The sequence below is a fragment of the Cyanistes caeruleus genome, chromosome 2 (genome assembly GCF_971803275.1).
Source record: "Cyanistes caeruleus chromosome 2, bCyaCae1.hap1.1, whole genome shotgun sequence".
In the NCBI taxonomy this organism is placed as follows: Eukaryota; Metazoa; Chordata; class Aves; order Passeriformes; family Paridae; genus Cyanistes; species Cyanistes caeruleus.
In genome coordinates this window covers 59,452,243-59,473,078 of record NC_141702.1, presented here as the reverse complement: position 1 = coordinate 59,473,078, position 20,836 = coordinate 59,452,243, and the positions used below count along the sequence as shown (strand labels likewise).

At 39.9% G+C, this 20,836-nt stretch overlaps 2 protein-coding genes across 7 annotated transcripts in view; both read right to left on the bottom strand.

The window, feature by feature from the left end:
- The window catches only part of TIAM2 (TIAM Rac1 associated GEF 2), a 166,614-nt gene that overhangs the window by 130,184 nt on the left and 15,594 nt on the right, over positions 1-20,836 (bottom strand). For all 6 annotated transcript variants that reach the window (XM_086877306.1, XM_086877305.1, XM_086877308.1 and 3 more), the window contains one exon: positions 6,076-6,215. The gene's annotated coding sequence lies outside the window, so the exon portion shown is untranslated. The remainder of the gene's footprint in view (positions 1-6,075; positions 6,216-20,836) is intronic.
- The window catches only part of SCAF8 (SR-related CTD associated factor 8), a 156,983-nt gene continuing 142,213 nt past the window's right edge, over positions 6,067-20,836 (bottom strand). Inside the window, exon 21 of the mRNA XM_086877315.1 lies at positions 6,067-6,215. The gene's annotated coding sequence lies outside the window, so the exon portion shown is untranslated. The remainder of the gene's footprint in view (positions 6,216-20,836) is intronic.

Genomic DNA, 20,836 nt, shown 5'->3' with positions numbered 1-20,836 from the left:
CGTGTTTTACAACTGTATAACTTAAGTCAAGATACTCTTAATTTTTCTCTTAAGTTAGTTAGTCTGACAGTGAAAATGCCCTTTCCTGTACAACAAAAATGAAAAAATAAAGGGAAGTTAGGAAGTTTTGAGAAAAATCAGTACAGAATTTTCTGTAATTACATGAAACTTCCCACTGCAAAAATAAATATTATTTTCTTAAGGTATCTGAAGAAAGATACCTAATACTTACATAATGCCTACAAATCAAGGAACTGTAAAATACACAGGTGCTGTATTAATGCTCAAACTACCTTAAAGCACTTTGTGTGAAATCTTGGTCCCATCAAAGCTGATGCCAAACTTCCCGCTAACATCAACAGCAGCAGAATTTCATCCATTGTGCCAACTCAGAAAGCAGAAAATGCTTTGAGATAGAAAATTAAAACAATAAATAAGATTGCTTTAATCACTACTTCTGATGTCTCTGACCATTGCAATTTCTGCCCCTCCCCCTGCTATGCCAACAAGAGGAAGGTTCAGTGCCTGGGTAGCTGATTTGTCGCTCCCCGTGACAAAGCTTTGGACATTGCCCTCCCCACTGTTTCATGCCCAGAAAAACACAGCACAGCAGCTCTTGCACCAGTTGCATTTTAATAGTGCAGGAAAAGATCCACAGCTTTAAAACTCAGTCAAGAGCACTGAACTTCCTAAACCTGGAGCGGGGTGTGGTGTTTTTTGGTTGGTTGGTCGGGGTTTTGTAAGGTTTGAGGAAAGCTCCCCAGTGATCAGTGTGCAAGGGATCTCGCAGGAGAGTGCATGGCACTGTTTGGCTCTGAGCCCAAGTCAAAGGGTGTTTTACAACTATATTGTCACCTCTTCAGATATGCTGAAGACTTCAAGGAGTAGCACTTCTGGAAATCAAATGTCTCGATAAGTCCAACAGGAGAAGCATACCTAAAGGCCAGATATCTTTTATGAGATAGTGGACTCCAGTGACAACAGTTATTTGTACACAAACTACCTCTCTGGGCAACCTGAACAGCAGCTTTATCTGTGTATGAAGAGCAGAGCTTTCACAAGAGGCCTTAATGAATAAATTGAGGCAACATTTGCTGGCCCAGTCACCTAAATACCAACTTCTGCAGCACTGTAGGAATATCTACCAGATTAGCATCACTACAGGGAATTGCCATGAACTCCAGTATTAGTGAATTATTATGAATTATATTTTCCTTTCTGAAAAATAAGAAGTATTTTAAGCTAGGTTTATAAAAACTTCAAATTCGGCACACCTGCTCTATTCAATCAATAATTATTTTTTCCATGCCAACAACAGGCAGACAGAACAGTAATTAAAATTTCAGTTCACACAAATGCGTGCAACATTTGAACTGGACTAAGCACCAAGTTTGCTTGCAACAGCAAATACAAAGAGGCAATGTTTTCTTAAATGTTATCCTTTAGAGCAATGAAATCCCCTGTAAATTTATTTTCTTTTTGAAGTGAAGATTCTCAATATCCACTACCCATTATTTTCTTTTCTGGATCTCCAGTTTCCAAGAACATTTTGCTATCCTATTTATTATTATCCTGTATTACACAGGCAATTATTTTAAAACGTCATTCTCCAATATGAAAGTATAACATGGTTTTCAAGAGACTACTCTATATGTGAATTCAGCTGATTATTGTAGGGAATATTTGATGTTCATAACTTTAAGAAAAAAAAAAGAGACCTCTCTGGTATACCAGGGTAGAAGACATTACACCAGTAGATCATGCTGTAAGATTTCACAGGACACTGGAATGGTGGAACACAAATGAGAATCCATCCTCAATCAGGGATGTGCATCTCTGAGCAGACAAAGAGCAGCAGCTGTGAGAACACCGGTTAAGGATGTCCACAGACTGTTGATGACAGTGCTAAAGCTCAGGTGGGAGAACAAGCATTTATCCAGACTAACAGTGACCTCAGTAAAATGCCTCTCAGAGAAATAAAAACACAAATACTCCTTCTGTTCCCATGCTCACACACACAGCACCACTGTTTCTACTGAAGGTTTGGCCCTACAGAGCAGGAAGAACCTGGGGTAATGGTCTCTGTATGTCAGCTGCACTACCAACACACACCTTGCCACCTCGCGTTACAGCAGGGGAGGATGGGCTCTCCAGAATGATGGATGAGCTGCATCTCACTGGCTGCAGAGTGAGAGCAGACACACTGCTAATTATCCCAGTGGAGTCACAGGTCAGCACCCTGTGTGACGTCCTGGGAAGTAGTGCTCCCCCTCCCATGGTCCATGGACCACGGTCCCAACAGCTCCACAGGGAAAAGGTGAGACTTTGATCCTCTTATCCCAGCACTCTGTCACCAATGCCAGCTCATAGAGGTGTCAAACTGGATACACGTAACAGGGAGAGCTGCCCTGTGGATGGAAGTTTGCATCTTTAAACTCTGTCAGGCATGCCTAATTTCTTAGTGCCATCTTCAGTAAGGCTGGTGATCCTTGCTGACGGTGCACACCAGCTGTGGATGTGCACACCATGGGGCATGAGGATGTGACAAAAAACACCAAGGAAACAGGGAAAGCCATGTACACTAGGAAATAAGGGTAGGCAGTAATTACAGATAGCTAGCTTTGGAGACAGTAATATTATCTTACCTTATATATTTCTTATGGGATAATACTGCAAAAAATGCATATACCAGATTTATTTTCCTAGGAAATCAGTTTCTTAGAAAATTACTCAGTTTATCCACTGTTATCTGTCAATAAGAAATTGTTTCCTGGATACAGAGTTTAACAGCAAGCCACAAGACTTGCATCAGTACAACAGTGCTTTCTTCTGCTTTCTCAGACTGTTTTGAACATTTCCTCTTGTATACTACACATGAGCAGGCACAGGGGATTGCCCAAATAACCACAAAGTTCATTTTTGTATGAAGACTGAATGCACACTGTTGATAGCAACATTATATACTACTGAAAGAATTTTTAAGATTGCTCCATTCCATAGTTTTCATCAAGATACTGGTGGGTCTTCTTCTCACATTTGATTTGCTTCCTGATCGTTCTATCTTGGTGGGTTGTTCCCTAACTGGGGTTAGGGTTATCTTCTAACTTGGTGGGTTTTTCCCTCCTCAATCTACAAACTTGTTTGGGATTTTCTCCTGCAATCAACCACATGAGTAACACTTTCATTTGCAAAGGAAGTAAATTATCCAGTAAAATTAAAATTGATTTTAATTACATTAAGCTGGGAAAAATTTATTGCAAAAGTCTGCAGATGGAGTGCTGCCCCTTTCCAGGCATTCTCTAGGCTGGCAAACCAGTGCAAGACCTTTGCAGGGTATCAATGCCTTCCTCATGAGATTAAGTTTTAATCCAGCACTATCTCCCAAACATACTTTGCTGGAATACTTCAAGAAGTCCATGCAGTGAATAACACTAACAGAGCCTGCACAACTCTGCCTGTATGGGTGGCTGCTATAACAAAATTCAGCTACAAAAATGCAGGAACAATGAAACTTGTTACTGCAATTCATAGAGTAATTTCAGGTTGAAAAGCTGAACAGATGGCATTTGTGAGCTTTATTCAATATCTTGGACTTTTTAATTAGATTCCTGTTCATGTCAGTCTGCTGGTTTACAGCAGGAGACCCCAGATTTCAAAGTAACCTTAGGAATCCCATTGCTCTGTCTGATAGAAACCACTATGCCAGGAAACTGCTGCAGGCACAGCTCCTGCTGCTTCCACCACAGGAACTCATCAGCAGGTAATTAAAAGAACCAAATTAAAGGGACAGTCCAAAAATGCAGCTACGCCTTAGCCAAAATGCAGATTAGAGCTTTAATGCACCACACTGCTTTATAATTTTAGGATGCATTTGGTATGTTTATCATTAGGAATATGTATGCTGTAATTTTCCCCTTCATGCCTTCACGGGGCTCACAAATTCACCTCCTGCCCCTGACAAGCCACCCTCGGTATTCCACTGCTTTTTGGAAAGCTGCATGTGGGCACAATGAAACAAAATGAAACAAAACATACTGACTGCTAAAAAGCTTAAGTACCTTCAAGGGAATAAACAGTGCATCCCTCCCAAAGCACTGAAACATGGTAAAAAACACCAGCAGACTCAAATGGAACAAATGACCTAACAGACAGTAGCCCCATTAAATTTTAGAATCAGGTTCAATACTTTCTTTTATCAATACAGGTCAAACTAAACCAATCAAACAAACAAAAAACACACACACACACAAAAAAAAAAAAACCCCAAAACAACAAAATACAAAAAAAACACCCTCAAAAACCCCCACAAGCTCCCAATAGATTGACTACTACAGTAAATTAGGACTTTTATGAGTGCTGCAGTGCGTAAAATCTCAGTGACACTTTTAACCTATGGCAATAAAGAATGGCACAACACACTGGAATAGTAAATCTAATTCTATCAATCAATGGCACAGTTTCACAGCTGTCCTTTTATACAAATCAGTTACAAGTTGACTATTTTTGAGTTGTTTCTTTATATTACTTTACCTTTTTGAGGAGGGAAACTCCAGAATTCAGAAGACCTTCTAGACCTGTTGCAATCATGCTCAGCAGAACACTGACCACACCTCCAAAATCCATTTTAATTTTATAATATATCCTGAATGTATAAACTGGTATTAAAAATAGCCTGTTTTAGAGAAGAATAGGCCAAATACTTCACTGGCCAAACAACAGCATATGCAGAGTTTGTGCATATTAACTTCTGTGGCATCAGTGCCCTAAATCCCTTGCAGGTGGCAAAACTCTAAGTTGTTACAAAATGTAGATTTTAAAAGAGATGAGTGGGTTACAAAGTAAACTGAATACACAGGTATTTATTTTTAAGTGTTTGAATACTGTATAACAATCAGGTCTAATAATCACCTGCCTGGTACATGTCCACCAGGGGGGAAAAACCTGTAACCCTGCAACAGATTCCCCTTGTTTACTCAACACAATTTTGCCCCAAAGTATTTTGTCAGGAGAGAAAAAACAATTCTGTCCTAGCATGGAATGAAACCAAATCCCTCTGAAACTGCATCCCTTGCCAGTGGATGTGATCACATTGGACAAACTCCTGGGGAATGAGAAGGAACAGGACGTGTTGAGGTCTAACCATTTTCCTTCCCTGTGATGTGCCAACTGCCCATAGGCCTAAACCTCCTAAAAGGCAGCTTTGTCAGGGCTGTGCAGTGGGGTCCTGCTACAGAGTCCAAACAAGTCTGGATTTTGTGATAGCTAGCAGCATACCTGGTGCAGTAGATAGCATGGTATTGACAACAACGTGAAGCTTCTTCTGTTAGTAACAGCAAAAAATGCTGAAGCAATTAAAAATAATGAAAACTTGGATAAACGTTCTCATCACCTGTTTACAAAACATCATGATTAAGTCTTTTAAAATCTCTAAAGCAACTCCTTTATTTCAGATGACAAAACTAAACAGGATGGAGGAAACTTGCCCTATCATAAGCTCAGATCCACCAGGTCTTTCAAACCCTCAACCAAAGCACCTCTCTCATGCCATTCACAGCGTTTCTAACTACAGCAGACAGACATCTGATGATCTCTGGAATTATACTGGTGAGACATCAAGAGTAGGGCTTTCTTTTCTGATAATTTTCTGTCTAATTCTGGAACAATGCACTCTGCACCAGAAACTGCTTATCCATTCCCTCTCCTTTGATAAATTTACCACATCATAACATCCCTTTTCCTGCTAAGTATAGAAAACTGCATCTCTGCTGTTTACAGATTTGGAGGCTTGTCTGGACTGAAGTTTTGTAAATACAACCTATTCTGAAGTCACAGGAATTAAAATTTGGATTAATGCCTTGAAAGAAACAGTTCACATAGCCTACATTTCCCCCTGTGCTGATGTTCCCTATTGGTTGATTCTAAAGCCTCAAAAACACCCAAACAATATGAAACCTTAAGAACCAGGGACTAAAACAAATTTTAACCCGGTTCTATCTGGGTCTTGGCTTATTATGTTTCATAATGCAATTGACACACTTAGAAATAAACAAACCAACAAAATAAAAACAAACAAACCTTGCATAATTTATTTGCTCTCTAAATGTCTTCTTTTCCTCTGCATCATGAGTGAAAGCACAGAAGGGGGGTGAGGTGTCCTTGTGGCTTCACAAGCTGAAGAACTTACTGGAAGTCCCTATTTTTGTAGCACTGGCAATCTGAAAAACAAAAATTGTTTTGTTAACACTTGTATCCCTAGATACAGAAAATAGAATTAAGGTTTGTTCTGAACCACTGCCAACTACATCATTAACCTCTCCTATAAACAAGCCAACAGCTCTCATGAAAAAAAAAAAGCAGCTAGGAACATCTCCACTCAGTTCATCCCTCACTTATGCATTCTGCACTGACTGCTCACAGCTAAAAACTTCTTTCTACGTACAAATGGAAAATAGAAGCCAGTAAAACAACACATTACAACCATGTGCGTCAAGAAGAGCTGCTGTTAAGCTGCCCAGGTTTCCATCTAGGAAACACTCAAACCAGAAAGGTGGCTTGACACAGGCCAGTACCATCACAGTTCCTTTTCTACAGTGGTGGCCCTAAGCACAAACTGTGCCTGTACCACAATAGGATTGCCTGTTTCCATGTGTTCATGTTTAAAGCTTCTATCAAATCCCAGTCAGGACCTCTGCAAAATATCTGCACATCAGGTATAAAGATCTCCCATGAAGTTCTCTTGCATCAACCAAGCCAGGTTCTGAAAAGCCAGCCACTGCTTTTGAGAAGAATGATGTGGAGTAACCAGCTGCTCTTTTTCCCACATCACCTGAAAATGCTAAGACAGACACCAGCCATCCTCATTGTATGCTCACTGAACAAGCAGAGTGACAAACTGAGCTCCCAAAAGCTGGCAAGGAGAACTTCATGCTCTACAAAGTCTGTCATTTTCATTCTGCAAAGTGTCAGACTGTATTATAATATTTTCTCTAATGTTCAAATTGGCACAGCTGATTTTAAACAGCTTCTTCACAGCACAAAGCACCTTGTCATAAAAATACCCTGATATCGACAATGGTTAAGCTGACATATAGCATAATTAAAACTAACACAAGAATTTTACCATACTCATGCTTCCAAAGACAGTGGAGTTAGAGCAAAGCCCTAAACTGACTTCACTGAAAATAAAGGCTGCTCCATTAAAATGAAATGCAAACAAAACAGCAAATAATAAAAGCTGCAAAACCACAATACAAAATGGATGAATTAACAGTGGGCCAGCAAAGCAAAAAACAGTATCAGGCTGCAAGTTACACCCAAGAGGAAATGTGAGTAATAAAAAGTAACTAATGAAATGTTAGGGTTAATTAACTAACTCTTTGTTGTTACACCAAAAAGACTACTTGTTAAACTCCAAATATAATACACAGACCAGCTTTGCTGGTGGGGGAAGGTGTATCTATCTACATAGAACATCAGACCACCACAGCCCTCCTAATCACGGCTGTAACACAGAGCCAAGAGCTGCAGGACAAGGCTGCTAGTGCCATGATTATGGCATTCAGATAACACTGCCATGATCCATGTGCCACAGATACCATCTTTCCCAAAGCTCACAGCACTGCTACCTTGCCCAAACTTCGTTTTTTGTCATACTTCCTTTTCCTGCACAATGGCACAGCATGGCTCCACTCCTCAAAGCCACACAGGGCTTCCTTCACCATGGGGTTCAGTTCCTGTGCACCAGCATCTAAGACTCAAAGCCTGGGGCAACAGCTTGCTCTCATCCGCAAAATCCCTGACCTGAAAAGCGCCCTTTTTCTTCCCATGTTCCAGCTCACTGAAGAGTGCTGCTCGAGCATTTTCCTTTCAGGCTGGAACCACATTTCCAGCTCCTCACAGACATGTCTCCTTTACTAATGGTTTGATAGAGTGACACCTAGTACAGAGCTAAGTGTAAGATCTGTGTCAGGATATACATGTAATTTCAACAATGCAGAGTTAAACTCTGCCCTCAAGGGCAAACCTCACCCTCCTGAATTTTTGCTGGCCCATAACTATAGGGGAATGCAGCTAGCTGTTATTAATACAGCCAGGGTGATCTCACAGCACTCAGTCATCACAGATTTGTAAATGTACATCTAAAACATTTCTATCTTTATTGGAACAGGCAGAAACAAGAACACAACATTTATAGCAGGCAGATGGTATACTACTTCTGATACAACAGAACTGATTTATGGCAAAGTATCTTAAGAGTCCCTCCTTACCAGTCAGGTCTTACTTGAACACTTATTAAGGATGATGCCCTGCTCTGTTTGAAGAAAACTTCCTGGCCAGGGTAGAGGGCCAAGTTTTTTGAAGTGATTCCAGCTCTCCCAGTAAGCTACCTCTTAGGGAGGTCATGGTGCTCCCCCACAAGCAGTCCATCAAATACTGAAGGAAGTTTGCCATGGTGAATACAAACTTCCCAGCAACACTCTGCCAGATCTGCAATACCCATCTCCCTGGATCTGCAGAGTCTTGAATAATAAGGCTTAACATAAGAAAAATCTATAGGGTAGAATATTGCTCCATACATACAGACCTTTACACATTCAAATAGCTTTTTCTAGGAGGTTAGGAGGAAATGGGCATCTTATACCAGTGACCTCACAACACTCCTCTCTTTTTCTTTTCCCCAAAATGTCTTTAATACCAGCAATTCCCATTAAACTTCTATTAAGGGCAAAGCACTTCTGAAGGAATCAATCTTAAAAAAAAACAAAAAAAAAATTTTACATGTCAAAAAAAAAAAAAAGATAAAGTAGTATTTGAAAAAGAAAGAACTGCTGTACTAAATTACAGTCACATAAACCTCACACATCCCAGACTGAGATTCTTGCCTCCTGCCAAGTAACAAAAATCCCATACACTAAGCATGGTATATACAACACCCTAGGCTCTGTTTTTTAGTTAAGGACAGACAGGTAGGCACAGCTGTGAAAGTTTTAACAGCATAGATTAGGCAGTATGTGCTATGGTAACAACCTTGGTTTGTCATTCATCTTGTACTCACATTTTCATTTTCCTGCAGAACAGGGGGGTACACAAAAATAAACACCAGCAAATGGCTAGCAGGCATGGCACTGCAGCAAAGTCCTTAGTACAAAGCTACCATGGGCCTTTCCAGCTCTACTGTAAACAAAGAGTAATTACATTATACACACAATAGCAACACTTAAGGAACAGATGTGGTTCCTCAGCTGTGATCTGGGAAGGGCTGTAAAAGCTCAGGGCAGGTGCTGTCTGCACCAGCAGGGAGCAAGCACCTACTGAGAGGTTTTTGGGGGTCTTTTGCTGGGCATCATCATTACAAACTATAGCCCCTGGTTAAAGCCAGTAAAATACAATGATGAGGCACTGAGCAATTCAGGAAGACAGCTCTACAGACACGTCCATTCCCTTGAGCTGCAGTACATCTGTGTCAAAAGGGAGGTATGAGCTGCTACCAAACCTCAACAGGTCTGGCAAGAAGGGAGCAGAGAAGTGACGCTTATTATTCATGTGGTTCCCCCCAGGGCTAGCCACTGGTAGATAAACCAAGTACAGCACAGCACCCTCCTGTAAAATGCACAGCAAACAGCTCTACAGGATATACATCCAGACTTTGCCTTGCCAATCTCCAGAGACAGAGATTTTAACTTCATCTGTGACACCTGTGTTCAACCAACCACCTGTGAATAGCTTGTGGCAGATGTCGCAGCTTTCTGCATCAGTTTGCTCCACATGGTTTTCTTGGGTTGCCATCCCTCCCCTTTCTCCTAGAGAAATTTGGGGATAGTCTGCAGATCCTGCTGGAAAGCTGCTCCTGCTCACAGAAAACAAACAAGCAAACAAAAATCCCACAACTTTTTCAGCCCCATTGAACAACTCCAAATGCACCACATGTCATACTGGACACAAGAGAGTACATTTACACATCCAGCATATAATCAGCTCCTGGGATCCCAGGCTGCCCAGTGACACACTGAGCTTCAGCTCTGTTCAGGGCCAATAAATCCTCTTGGGAAGAATAAATCCTCAGGGACCACTGACTGAGCACATCCATTCAGCCTGCCCACAAAGGCAGGGCAGTGCCACAGCATGCAGCTCTTCCCAGAAGGCAGAAACCATCTGCACAAGGAAAGCTGGACACCACTTCCCTCTGCCTGGGTGCTTGTTTCAGGAAATCTCCCATTCCCAAGCCAAGTTTCAGGATCTGCCCTAACTGCTCTGTCAGAACAGAGCCAAGCAGACACTTACGTCTGGGATGATCCAAAGCATTTATTTCCCCACCTTTCTTGTTATTTTCTAAATATATTTCTGAAAGCACTTGATTTTGTTTTCTTATTTTTGTTCATTATTTGTATTTCAGAGGCAACACATAAACAAAAGTTCTGACCTTTTTCCTAACCTTTAACTGATCATAAGAGAAAAAGGAACATCTTGTTAACACTACTTTCCCTTAATACACTGATATTACACAAAACTAATGATCATCCTCTAAATCTTCTCTCTACTCAGCAATTTAATTAGAAAGATGATCATTGATTAATGCACTTGAGTTACCTGAAGAAGGTGTGACTGAACACAGATCATTCAACCACTGAGAAATGTACATTAATTACTTCTGCATTAAGCTGCTTTCCTTCTTATATGAAGGAGCAAAACCTCACAATACAACTAACAAAACACCAAGCTTTCAGTCTTAAACTTCTGAGATTATTTTTATTTTATTTTATTCTTTAGGAAGTCTCACAATTTTCTTACTTTGAATTTCATAGTCATCTACTTTTTCTTTTAATTATAATTTTACAAAATAAAACCAAGCCTGGAAGTTCGATATGCATTTGCAAAGCTCTGCCAAAGACCTGCAGTCTTGAATTAGTTGGCTTGGGCAAGGAAGTAGGAATGACACAGATACTCTGCACTGAATGAGCACAGCATTAAGTGCATACCACAACTGAAACCACGTATGCTCCCAGCCAGTGGTTTCAGTGTCCCCACCTAGGAAGACAGTAAAAGAAAATTTTTTAAAAGGTTTTCTCACCCTTTTTTAACTAAAATTCCTCCAGCCACAGGCTGGTCTACAGCCTAATCACGAGACTTTTATCCCTGAAATGCAGGTAAGGCTTCCTTGACTGTAGCTCTGCACCGTAACTCATGTTCCCCTTGGTCTGGAAAAGATCATGCTTCATCTGCCCTTAGAGCCACAATTCTGTCTGCAGATGTTCTGAACAGCCTCAAGGACTGGCTAACTTTTCTCTTTCTGTGAAAATTCCCTCCTGGTCTCTACTCATGAATATAAATCATTCCCATATCATGACCTTCTACTTGCCCACTGCCCTGAGACCAAAGTAGACACCACTTCTTTACCACAGGCTGAGAGACAAAAGCCCCAGGTGATTTCAAGCAAATAATCCTCCTGCTGCTCTGCCTCCCTTTGTCCAGGAAGGTCCCCTGAAAAGTGGCAGGTAGAGTTGGTGACTCAGCTTTAGGAGCAGCCTACTCCTTTTTCTGGTCACCACAAAGTGACACTAGGAAGGCAGACATGGGACAGACCAGAAAACCAGACTAGGCAGAAAAGGAAGAGCAGAGCTTTCTCTTCCATGTCCTAAATTACATGTTTCATATCATCTCTTCTCCTGTGCATGCATCTTCCCACACTTGGCATTATTTATTCACTTTCAAAGCACAAGCTACCACACAGGATACAACACAGCCCCACAGATTCCTGGTACAGGGTTAGAAAGGAATTGTTCATCAGCCTCTGTCAACTTAATACATAATCAATACATGGCTCCAGCAAAAGTGGAGCGAGAAGGCTGATACTGCATTTTAAGATTTACATTTAAAATTCACATTTTTAAGAAAGCTGATGCATGCCATTTTAAGAGCATCCAGAAGCAATCCACCATGAATCCCCTCCCCTTCTGCCATTATGCCTGGTGGTGGAAAGGTTTTTTTCTCAAATTGTTTATTTCAAAGTTATTTTATCATCAGCAATGGAGAAAAGAAAATAAGCCTGTGCTATTGCAAAGGACTAGGGACAATAACTAAATCTTACTGAGGATTCTGATGGTTTTGCCAAGACCCATAGATCATGTCAACGATACAGTTTTGAAAACAGGATGACCAATAGGGAAAGGACAGAGAAATTGAGAATTGAGCCTGACCTATGTGAGATCCATCAGAAACCACAGCTTTCTAGTGCTAAAGGGATTAGAGCTGCATAGAGCACAAGCGATAGATGCATAAACCCCACCACCAACTCTCAATTTCAAAACATTTTTGCAGTGAGGCAACTTAAGAAAAATAAACATTCCTAGCCAGGCAGAGATCAGTCATAAACCTTTTCTGAAAGGGAGATGAACTCTCTTATTGTTATTTAAAGCAACACTATAAATCAGGCCAGATCTATATAAAGCAACACTATGGGCTTAAAGCAACAGTGGCATTATTCTGTCAGAGCTCAGGCAGAACACCCCAGGAAAGACACACAATATCTGGTAATGCTCAGGGCCAAAAAAATAAAAAAAAAACAAAAACAAAAAAACCCAACTAACCCAAAGTAAAAAATAACAAAACTCACAAACAAACAAAACCCTATCCCCACCCCCACCCTCCCAAAAGAAACCCTTCAAAAGAACTGAAAACTGAAAAAAGCTGGGGATTTCTGTGAAATTCTCCATCAAGCTAACAAAAACCAGCAAAATTATGCATATATAGAAAGGCAAGCCTCATTTTCTGTAAAGCTACCAACATAATCAACAGCTCATTACTCACATTTGGTGATAGATACCATATTTAACAATTATATATCTACATTTTACAAATCACATGCAGGAAGATATGCTTCAGAAAATACTCTCTTATATTTTCCCAAGTATTTAATTTTCCTTCTTCCAGAACAGTCATCTGGTATAAATTTTTGGACCTTACATCATGCACAAGAAAATAGCCTAGTATTTTAATTCTGCATTTACATCAGAACATTCATAATTGATTAAAAGCAACAGAAATGGTGGGGGAAAACAGCTTCAAAGTATTAGCCTGAAATATAGACCCAAATTCCAGCTCTTTTGTTTAAATGTTTTGAAAAAATTCAGCACATCAAGACAAACATAAAGCAGAACACAGCAGCCCCTCCCTCTCACCTCAGCACCCAAACTCCCTGGGTCGTCCACCATTAGTTCCATCTGACAGGCAGACAAACCTATAATTTGTCCCACTGATTAACTCTATCTAAGATTTTATAACACAGGGTCCTGAACTGCCTAATTGTTTTAGTTCACTCTAACGACCCTTACATTTTTCTTCAAAATAAAGAGACTGAAGTGACACAGATGACAGAGTTTCCACTCACGCAAGTTTTAATTATTTTTTTTGTTGGGAGCATGCGTTGAGATGGGCAGTCACTATGTTAAGGGACAATCTTCACACACTATCCTAATAACCTGAAGAGGCTGAAAATGCTGAATAGTGTGTCACGAATACTGCAAGGACATCCATGGCAACATGCACTTCTGGGTGTGAAATGCATGTTTGAATGGTGGTAAAATATTGATCTTTATCAGGGCTAGCGCAAGAAATCAGCAGAGAGATTGTAAGAACAACTAGTCATTTATACTCTGCAAACAATTACCTATTTGCTGCAACCCTGGTCTTAGCCTGCTGACTTGGCCAACACTAGAGGCTGGCCAGTGCTTCCCTCTTCCTTTCCACCTTACTTGTGCAAATATAAACTTTCCCTTTCAGAAAAGCTCCTAGTGCCTCTCGGGGCTCATGACTGAGAAGGCAAAGACCTAAAACACTTCTCACTCCGAGGAGTATTTTGTGTTTTCTGAGCAAGATTAATATTTTAAAAGGTCTTGAGATAGGGAGAAGCAAGAGTTCTCAATGTCCTTATAAATGTGAAGGAACAAGAAAATGAGAGGAGGTAACCCAAACTCTATGAAGCTTTTAGACTTTGGCTGGGGCAATGCTGATATATCAGCAGCAACTTCATTCCCATCCCATGGAATAACTAAGACCTGACCTTAGTCTTGCAATCACCCTCAAGTCCTAACCTTTGTTATCCTGGTTTCTTAAACAGCTTGAAGATGTCATGCAATAGATTCTTGGTTTTATTGGTTTATTGCAACCTTCATAAAATTCCCCAGTAGTATTTTTATGCTTAGCTGGTTTTAAACAAAGCAGAGAGATCCATCCCCTCTATGGAAGTCATGATTCCAACACTTGCTCCTTTAAAATAACAAAGAATTATCAGTACAATACTATAGCGTCTCCTCCAGCCTGGGAGCAAATAAAAGTAGAAGACAGAAGTTCTTTTTTGAACCTTGTTCCCAAACTTTGGGCATCACATCTCTCAACCCTGACACTCCTGAGAGTAATATAAGAACTTAAGTATAAATTCTACTCTCAGCTTTATTGGAATTAAGTGCATGAATGATGACTAGTAAAAAAGTAGTAATTTTTCAATTACTGCCTCAAGTATGCCTTGGCATAAAGCTTTAGTGAATTTGGAAGACTATTAAGCACCCAGATACCTTTTCCTCCAACAAAGCAGAGGCAGCAGGAGTCATGGACTTACCCAGGTGGGTGTTCAGTACCACCCATCATTATCATCACCCCAGGCACAGACAGAGGCTGGTGAGGTAGAAGCCCATTTTATAAAGTGGGAGTATTCAGTGATTGTATCAGCAAACCTCAAAGCTGCTCTTTCGAGCACGTGCAGATAACAATTTTTGCCAACTCTGGCAGGTTGGTAGATCTGTATTAATTTCCATGGGGCTGCAAAAAGCACCCTGATTCCCCCCTCTACTCCCTGAAGGTATAACAGTGCTGTGAAGGAATGACTGGCTAAATAAAGTTGACAAATCTCTCTAAATTTCTGTAATACATTCTTTTAAAAACAGTTGGAGTTCTTCTGTTGAAAATCTTTCCAAGAGGTTTCTGCCTGAAGCAGAAAAAACACTTAGGAAATTTTTTGTCTGAATGACTGAAGGCTGGCCAGAAGTAAACACAGGTGAAAATATGATGTTAGAATACGGGAGGCATGCTTAAGGGTGCTCCTACAACCTCTATCGACCATATTTTATATCTAATACCATGTAATGCAGTTGGAAGCATAAAGACGTAAAAACAGCTTTAAAACCCTAATGGCCAGCCCTTTCTGTTGCTGTTCCTTCAGTATTTTAAACATGGGAAGGCTGGATTACTGCAGTTTTAGCTATACAAAGTATGAAACATCCAGATTCTGTGCTGAAAATCCCTCTTTTGGGATCTGAGTCCAGGAGGGGACCACCTGGTCCAGCCAGTCCTGCTACCAGCAGCCAGGCACTGCAGACATCTGGTCACACAGTCAATCCATCAGTCCAGTTTTGACTCACAAAACACTTCATGAGATCTGAAAGGAACCTGCAGCCTGCAGAAGGGGACCAAGGCCAGAGGCACAAAGCGTATGAGAGAGCAAGAGACTGAAGACCTCAAAAAGGTCCCATCACAACGTGAGATTTTCTGCACTAAAGGACACAGCTCTATTGCCAATCCCCATAATCTATGAAGCAGACAGACAAAAAATTAACCTGCTAACTCCTAAAAGGGAATTTTGAAACAAATTATATACAGCTCACATCATAAATCACAGAGGTCCTTTGCCAACCAACCACATCCCTCTGGGTTCCTAAATCAGTGCACCCTACACCACCCCTGGCACCACAGAGTCACATCCAAAAGATGACATTGAGCAAAATCCCTTCTGGATATAACCCTCTCCACTGTGCACATGGAGAGGCTGGAAGATGAAGCTCCTAATTTAGGCACCTCAGTAGATTGCTGGCCTAAAGTAAAATAATTCTGAGCCACAGAGTAACTCTTCTACTTCTTTCTGAGCAACAAGAAAAGGAGAAAGAAACAAAGAGGAAGAAACTGTATTTAGTAATGAAAATGTAATTTAAGAGGCTGACACCCTGTTAAAAACTTAGAGTTATAATGAATTCCAGGATTCATTCAAGTACTCCATTCTTAAAAAACACTATAATGAAAGGCTTACATATGAAATTCAGTAGTAATAACTTTGGGGTCAAATCCATAATGATTTGTTTGGCAAAGTTTTCACTGACGACACTTAGATGTGATTTCCATGGGTGTTCTGCCTGAGAAAGGGCCTCGAGATTGGCCCACACTCTGTATATTTAAGTCACCTCAGCCCCAGCATTATACAGCGCCAAGCAGACACAAACCCCAGCATTATTTAAACCATTTGCACACCAGAGTCTCCAATTGCAGGGTGCAAAAGCCAGCAGGAAGCATTGATCATTCCTTTAGCAGCAAACAAAAATGTAACTTTTTTTTTTTACTTGGCTTTCTTATGATATCATTTACCTTCTATAATAGCAGTTGCTTTATTTAAAATGTGGATTTGCACAGTATTCAATTTGCCAGTTTCCACATATAGATGTAAATTTACTGAAATAGCTGTTCACAAAATCCAAAGCCCAAGGGTGGAGTCCTAAAAATAAATACATGCAGTTTAAGTTCTTTTATATCCATACATGATAAGAAATCTGGTACTATTCTGGTGAGCCATAAAAGGGGAAGAATGGTAAAACCACAAACGGGAAAGCAGAAAATAAAAATCCATATCTTTCGCTCTACCCTTTCAAAATTGCATGGATACTTCAATGCAACAATTTGGCTACGCGTTTCAAATGTTGGTTTTTCAAAGTATTTAGCCATATAAACTACCCTTTTGTTTCTGTTGGCTTCAAATGTTACTAGGCTCATGAATTCTTCCTTACATCTTATTATTCAAAAAAATACAGCCAATGCTGCCTTTATGGAGAAAGAAAAACCCGAGTATCATTTTCCAGTTAACTCTTCTGGATCTGCATGAAAGTAAAATCAGCAACAGCAATCTTAAGCCAGGTTTTCTAACCACTGCACCTAATCACTACCTTTTGGAGTATTTTATTTCTCAAGCTGTACCATAGAAAAATCTCTGCAATCACTACACAAACTCAAGTCATGAGAGTGGCAGCGCACACACTAAAAAACTTATAATACTCTGGTACCCAAAGAAACAAGAAGCAGCAGTAGGTGAGACTCACTGCCCTACCAAATACCACAACCCCAGCAATATTTCAAATAGAAAGCTGTATGTTAATTTGAAGAGCTTACATTAAGCCAGACCTGATCTCACACTTTTCAAATGCAAGTATTTCAGCAAATGCAACCATCAATGGAACATTATTATAAAAGGAAATTTGATAATTGTCACCTTCTTTATCTTTCAACTATTCAGTCTTTAGTCAGGCTTCTGTAATCCAGGATATCAATGACTAAATAAGCAATTTGTCTCCACTTCCATATTTCCGCTTATTCCATCTCACACTCAAATGACCAGCAGGTCAATATCTTTACAGCCAACAGCTGTCAGTCACTATCCCATCAACAAGTCCATGAAAAGGCTGTATCAAACACCAGCCCCTTTAGCAGGGATAAAGAAAAAACAAAACTGAGGTCTACCCCCTTAAATACCACGTGTACACGATTTGCAGGTCTTTCCCTTCATTTCCTGGAACCTTCCCTCCTGTTGTGTTCTTCAGGACCAGAGAAGCCAGCCAGGAGGAACTCCAGATGACTCCAAACAGAAACATATTTTCCCTTGCAAGCATCTAAGTTTCTCCACCCGAGCTGAGGAATGAACTCCACAACACAGCAGCGAAAATGTGCACGCTGCTATTTTTCTCAAGAAGCGCTGCCCATCCCAACAATTCCTGGATGAAAAAACAGCATTCAAACAACAAAATCATAAGTTTATGAGTTGAATCTTTGGTCAGAGAAACAAGATTTCTTCCAACTTTAAGGAATGTGACAATAACAGCACATCTAACCCCATTCGATAAGTGGCAGGCAATTCTCCATATAAGGTGAAAAATGTGCTAGTGTAGCTCATGAAACACTGCTAATTCCCTCCCTGTTCTCAATATTCAGGAACATAAATGAACATATAAATCAATTTTGTAAGGAAACCTTTTGCTTACTTACAGCTATAAACCATCTAGACACCGCTCGGCACATGAATAATTTTGAACTTAACTATTTAATTCCTTCTAAACACTTGGTATTCATATCACAGCAGTGCATAACTTCATGTAAATGTGAGAGGTCCCACCCCCATTTGATTCCTAAATGCCCTTAATACTTTACCACTGCCCAGTTAGGCTGTGCCTTCTAGCCCCTTGACTAACCATGTTGGTGATGGGAGGCCAGGAGAGCAGCCAGGGGAGGGCCAGAAGGGCTGGGTGAAGCCCGGCAGCCTCACACAAGCACCGCTCTCACTCCTTCTGCCAGCACCGGGATATTGGCACAGCACTGTGCTGCCACTGCTAGCAGCTCCTGTCTCAGCTCTGATTGTCCCATAATCTCCACCTAACAGCAACAGAAACACAGGAGGCATGTGCCCAGCTGTGCACCACACGAAGATTGCCGGCATTACTCACTAAGAGACTGAGGAAAAGACTTCCATTGATTTTTATGAGCTCTCCGCCAGAATGCAAGCCCCGAGGAAAGCTACTTTATATGATCCTTCCCCCTCAAACAAGTTATAATATCTGCAAAAGATGTATCAGTCCTGGCAGTGAAATTCGCTTTGTTTTGTAGTTAGTTCCACATCCCAGACCCTCCCACACCCCCCTTTGCTGTTTTTTACACATTATTAATTATTTTAATGGTCTAATAAACTGCACAATGAACCCTCTGGATGGTTTTTTCCCTAAGGAATGATGTACCAATGACCAATAGGGCATAAGAGACAGGAGATTCAGAAGTCCTCAGAGGTCTTTTGAAAACCACTCAAAGCTGACAAGATTACCAGGGAACAGAAAACATCCTGAAATCTTGTTTGCAATGCTGAGATGGAAAAAAAAAAAAAAAAAAAAAAAAAAAAAAGGATTAATATAATTAAGTTATTTAAAAAAAAAAAACAAAGTTGATTAACTACTCTGGAGATGTTGTACTCTATAAGTCAGAGACTTGTATGAGAGGCACAGAGGGGAAGTTTCCACACACACTGCACATATACATATCAAATGTGGATGGGAACAGTGGGAAAACAGTTCACTATTTCCTTGTTCTTTAACAAGAAGACATGGGGAAGTTTTATTATTTTAGCCATAGAAATTTCAGAAAAATCAGATGATAGCTTCAGCTTGCCAGTCTTCCCAGCTTAGCCACATTCAGCCATCTCGTGATAACCCCCGAGGCAAGAAAACGCAACATGATGTGCTAAGAAGGCACCACAGACCAATTAATTCCTATCAAAAATGTAGGCTTTTGTTAGTCAGAGATTCTTGTTTTGCTGACTTTTTTTGCACATCATCATCCATTGCACTACCATGTAAAGCAGCACAGCCCATGAAACACTATGAGTCAGCAAATTACCATAATGATACGCACACAAATTTAGAACTTGAATTGAACTGTTTGCTGTGTTCTGCAACAGAAAAAAAATAAATAAAAAAATCAGGAGAATTAACTCTAAATGTTATTTAATCCTTACAGAACAGCTCTTTTAGGCATGTTTACAGTCATTCACATCTAAGACTCTCATTTCCTGGAACCTTATCTAATCTAAATTCCATATGGAAGATTTTAGTGGTATATGAAGTTGCATAAAAATTAACCACACTCCAATTCATTCAGATAAAATAAAACTGTAAATTTAATAGTGATGAAACTAAAGCTGTAAAATTATATCTGAACTAGCAACAAAAAGTTCAGAGCTTTTTGTACAAATTTAGTTTTAAATGACCTATTATATAGCCTTAATTCAGAGGATAACTCTGATGTGGCTTAGTACAAACATGCTTCTAGTTGATTCACTTTTTATTCAGGGAATGCAACAGGGAATGTCTATTATCCATGTGATAGCAAAGACCTCACATGGCTAAACCACAAACTTGGAGCTTTTCAGGGTTTAGCTCTTAAAGCTTCAGAGATTATGGCACCTGATCCAAAACCAGCTCAGAAAGCATGGCAGGAACCAGGATAAGATACAGTAGAGAGAACTTCAGTGTATCTTTACAGATATGGCTTCTCCATAAACTTCCCATGAACTTTCAAAGACACCATTTAATCATTCCTATCTTTTCCCTGCAAAACTTATATATATATGTGTGTGTGTGTGTGTACAAAAAACTGTGTATATCAATAACACATACAAGAATAAATAAAATATTATATACACTTATTATAAAATGCCAATAATAATTGGAAAAAAATTTAAACCAATAATGAATAATTATGAACGACCTCTGTACCATAATACCAAGTGAAATATGGCAAACAATGTATTATAGATTCTGTTTCTACTAACAACCTCAACTACAACAATTCTACAAAGAAATTCGTAAGGATGAAAGCAAAAAGCCAACAGCAAAACATAAAAGCTCTCCATGAAAAGGTCTTTGTCTGAGGAAGATAACTGCACAATAAGAACTTCCTATCTCAAGAGGATATAGAGAATACAAGCGAACAAAAAGTTAATGTCAAGCTCTCATTCTGAGATCCAAAACCAGTTAACTCCACATAGCTGCTTGAAGTATTTACCAAACAACTTTTATTTGGAAGAGTGTCCTCCCTATAACACATAACTCCCACTGAAATTCAAAATACTGCAAGAAATAAAAAAAACCAAAAACCATCAGCATGTGGGCCAGACAAAATAAAGCACTGTTCCAAACTGAAGTAAATTGTTATAAAAGAAAAAAAAAAGTTTAAACGGCCTTATTAGTCAAGCACAACTCAGACACTG